The sequence below is a fragment of the Delphinus delphis genome, chromosome X, assembly GCF_949987515.2.
Source record: "Delphinus delphis chromosome X, mDelDel1.2, whole genome shotgun sequence".
Classification (NCBI taxonomy): domain Eukaryota; kingdom Metazoa; phylum Chordata; class Mammalia; order Artiodactyla; family Delphinidae; genus Delphinus; species Delphinus delphis.
The window spans coordinates 41,519,726-41,524,671 of NC_082704.1; positions in this window are offsets into that span (position 1 = coordinate 41,519,726).

The window sequence follows — 4,946 nt, forward strand, 5'->3', positions numbered from 1 at the left end:
CATTGTATATATCTGCCACATCTTCTTTATCCATTCATCCGATGATGGGCACTTAGGTTGTTTCCATCTCTGGGCTATTGTAAATAGAGCTGCAGTGAACATTCTGGTACATGTCTCTTTTTGAATTATGGTTTTCTCAGGGTATATGCCCAGTAGTGGGATTGCTGGGTCATATGGTAGTTCTATTTGTAGTTTTTTAAGGAACCTCCATACTGTTCTCCATAGTGGCTGTACCAATTCACATTCCCACCAGCAGTGCAAGAGTGTTCCCTTTTCTCCACACCATCTCCAGCATTTATTGTTTCTAGATTTTTTGATGATGGCCATTCTGACTGGTGTGAGGTGATACCTCATTGTAGTTTTGATTTGCATTTCTCTAATGATTAAGGATGTTGAGCATTCTTTCATGCGTTTGTTGGCAGTCTGTATATCTTCTTTGGAGAAATGTCTATTTAGGTCTTCTGCCCATTTCTGGATTGGGTTGTTTGTTTTTCTGTTATTGAGCTGCATGAGCTGCTTGTAAATTTTGGAAATTAATCCTTTGTCAGTTGCTTCATTTGCAAATATTTTCTCCCATTCTGAGGGTTGTCTTTTGGTCTTGTTTATGGTTTCCTTTGCTGTACAAAAGCTTTGAAGTTTCATTAGGTCCCATTTGTTTATTTTTGTTTTTATTTCCATTTCTCTAGGAGGTGGGTCAAAAAGGATCTTGCTGTGATTTATGTCATAGAGTGTTCTGCCTATGTTTTCCTCTAAGAGTTTGATAGTTTCTGGCCTTACATTTAGGTCTTTAATCCATTTTGAGCTTATTTTTGTGTATGGTGTTAGGGAGTGATCTAATCTCCTCCTTTTACATGTACCTGTCCAGTTTGCCCAGCACCACTTATTGAAGAGGGTGTCCTTTCTCCACTGTACATTCCTGCCTCCTTTATCAAAGATAAGGTGACCGTATTTGCATTGGTTTATCTCTGGGCTTTCTATCCTGTTCCACTGATCTATATTTCTGCTTTTGTGCCAGTACCATACTGTCTTGATTACTGTAGCTTTGTAGTATACTCTGAAGTCAGGGAGCCTGATTCCTCCAGCTCCATTTTTCGTTCTCAAGATTGCTTTGGCTATTTGGGGTCTTTTGTGTTTCCATACCAATTGTGAAATTTTTTTGTTCTAGTTCTGTGAAAAATGCCAGTGGTAGTTTGATAGGGATTGCATTGAATCTGTAGATTGCTTTGGGTAGTAGAGTCATTTTCACAATTTTGATTCTTCCAATCCAAGAACATGGTATATCTCTCCATCTACTTGTATCATCTTTAATTTATTTCATCGGTGTCTTATAATTTTCTGCATACAGGTCTTTTGTCTCCTTAGGTAGGTTTATTCCTAGATATTTTATTCTTTTTGTTGCAGTGGTAAATGGGAATGTTTTCTTGATTTCACTTTCAGATTTTTCATCATTAGTTTATAGGAATGCCAGAGATTTCTGTGCATCCATTTTGTATCCTGCAACTTTACCAAATACATTGATTAGCTCTAGTAGTTTTCTGGTAGCATCTTTAGGATTCTCTATGTATAGTATCATGTCATCTGCAAACAGTGACAACTTTACTTCTTTTCCAATTTGGATTCCTTTTATTTCCTTTTCTTCTCTGATTGCTGTGGCTAAAACTTCCAAAACTATGTTGAATAATAGTGGTGAGTGTGGGCTACCTTGTCTTGTTCCTGATCTTAGTGGAAATGTTTTCAGTTTTTCACCATTGAGGATGATGTTGGCTGTGGGTTTGTCATATATGGCCTTTATTATGTTGAGGAAGGTTCCCTCTATGCCTACTTTCTGCACGGTGTTTATCATAAATGGGTGTTGAATTTTGTCAAAAACTTTCTCTGCATCTATTGAGATGATCATATGGTTTTTCTCTTTCAATTTGTTAATATGGTTTATCACATTGATTGATTTGCATATATTGAAGAATCCTTGCATTCCTGGAATAAACCCCACTTGATCATGGTGTATGATCCTTTTAATATGCTGTTGGATTCTGTTTGCTAGTATTTTGTTGAGGATTTTTGCATCTATGTTCATCAGTGATATTGGCCTGTAGTTTTCTTTCTTTGTGACATCCTTGTCTGGTTTTGGTATCAAGGTGATGGTGGCCTCGTAGAATGAATTTGGGAATGTTCCTCCCTCTGCTATATTTTGGAAGAGTTTGAGAAGCATAGGTGTTAGCTCTTCTCTAAATGTTTCATAGAATTCACCTGTGAAGCCATCTGGTCCTGGGCTTTTGTTTGTTGGAAGATTTTTAATCACAGTTTCAATTTCAGTGATTGTGATTGGTCTGTTCATATTTTCTATTTTTTCCTGATTCAGTCTTAGCAGGTTGTGCATTTCTAAGAATTTGTCCATTTCTTCCAGGTTGTCCATTTTATTGGCTTGTAGTGATCTCTCATGATCTTTTGTATTTCTGCAGTGTCAGTTGTTACTTCTCCTTTTTCATTTCTAATTCTATTGATTTGAGTCCTCTCCTTTTTTTTTTGATGAGTCTAGGTAATGGTTTATCTATTTTGTTTATCTTCTGAAAGAACCAGCTTTTAGTTTTATTGATCTTTGCTATCATTTCCTTCATTTCTTTTTCATTTATTTCTGATCTGATTTTTATGAGTTCCTTCCTTCTGCTAACTTTGGGGTTTTTGGTTCTTCTTTCTCTAATTGCTTTAGGTGCAAGGTTACGTTGTTTATTCGAGATGTTTCCTGTTGCTTAAGGTGGGCTTGTATTGCTATAAACTTCCCTCTTAGAACTGCTATTGCTGCATCCCATAGGTTTTGGGTCATCGTGTCTCCACTGTCATTTGTTTCTAGGTATTTTTTGATTTCCTCTTTGATTTCTTCAGTGATCACTTCGTTATTAACTAGTGTATTGTTTAGCCTCCATGTGTTTGTATTTTTTACAGATCTTTTCATGTAATTGGTATCTAGTCTCATAGCGTTGTGGTCGGAAAAGATACTTGATACAATTTCAATTTTCTTAAATTTACCAAGGCTTGATTTGTGACCCAAGATATGATCTATCCTGGAGGATGTTCCATGAGCACTTGAGAAAAATGTGTATTCTGTTGCTTTTGGATGGAGTGTCCTATAAATATCAATTAAGTCCATCTTGTTTAATGTATCATTTAAAGCTTGTGTTTCCTTATTAATTTTCATTTTGGATGATCTGTCCATTGGTGAAAGTGTGGTGTTAAAGTCCCCTACTATGAATGTGTTACTGTTGATTTCCCCTTTTATGGCTGTTAGTATTTGCTTTATGTATTGTGGTGTTCCTATGTTGGGTGCATAAATATTTACAATTGTTATATCTTCTTCTTGGATCGATCCCTTGATCATTATGTAGTGTCCTTCTTTGTCTCTTCTAATAGTCTATTTAAAGTCTATTTTGTCTGATATGAGAATTGCTACTCCAGCTTTCTTTTGGTTTCCATTTGCATGGAATATCTTTTTCCATCCCCTTACTTTCAGTCTGTATGTGTCTCTAGGTCTGAAGTGGGTCTCTTGTAGACAGCATATATATGGGTCTTGTTTTTGTATCCATTCAGCCAATCTGTGTCTTTTGGTGGGAGCATTTAGTCCATTTACATTGAAGGTAATTATCGATATGTATGTTCCTATTCCCATTTTCTTAATTGTTTTGGGTTCGTTATTGTAGGTCTTTTCCTTCTCTTGTGTTTCTTGCCTAGAGAAGTTCCTTTAGCATTTGTTCTAAAGCTTGTCTGGTGGTGCTGAACTCTCTCAGCTTTTGCTTGTCTGTAAAGGTTTTAATTTCTCCATCAAATCTGAATGAGATCCTTGCTGGGTAGAGTAATCTTGGTTGCAGGTTTTTCTCCTTCATCACTTTAAATATGTCCTGCCACTCCCTTCTGGCTTGCAGAGTTTCTGCTGAAAGATCAGCTGTTAACCTTATGGGGATTCCCTTATGTGTTATTTGTTGGTTTTCCCTTGCTGCTTTTAATATGCTTTCTTTGTATTTAATTTTTGACCATTTTATTAATATGTGTCTTGGCGTGTTTCTCCTTGGATTTATCCTGTATGGGACTCTCTGTGCTTTCTGGACTTGATTAACTATTTCCTCTCCCATATTAGGAAAGTTTTCAACTATAATCTCTTCAAATATTTTCTCAGTCCCTTTCTTCTTCTCTTCTTCTTCTGGAACCCCTATAATTAGAATGTTGGTGTGTTTAATGTTGTCCCAGAGGTCTCTGAGACTGTCCTCAGTTCTTTTCATTCTTTTTTCTTTATTCTGCTCTGCAGTAGTTATTTCCACTATTTTATCTTCCACGTCACTTATCCGTTCTTCTGCCTCAGTTAGTCTGCTATTGATCCCATCTAGAGTATTTTTCATTTCATTTATTGTGTTGTTCATCATTGTTTGTTTCATCTTTAGTTCTTCTACGTCCTTGTGAAATGTTTCTTGCATTTTCTCTATTCTGTTTCCAAGATTTTGGATCATCTTTACTATCACTATTCTGAATTCTTTTCAGGTAGACTGCCTATTTCCTCTTCATTTGTTAGGTCTGGTGGATTTTTATCTTGCTCCTTCATCTGCGGTGTGTTTTTCTGTCTTCTCATTTTGCTTATCTTACTGTGTTTGGGGTCTTCTTTTCACAGGCTGCAGGTTCATAGTTTCTGTTGTTTTTGGTGTCTGTCCCCAGTGGCTAAAGTTGGTTCAGTGGGTTGTGTAGGCTTCCTGGTGGAGGGTAGTAGTGCCTGTTTTCTGGTGGATGAGGCTGGATCTTGTCTTTCTGGTGGGCAAGTCCACGTCTGGTGTTGTGTTTTGGGGTGTCTGTGGACTTATTATGATTTTAGGAAGCCTCTCTGCTAATGGGTGGGGTTGTGTTCCTGTCTTGCTAGTTGTTTGGCATAGGATGTCCAGCACTGTAGCTTGCTGGTCGTTGAATGAAGC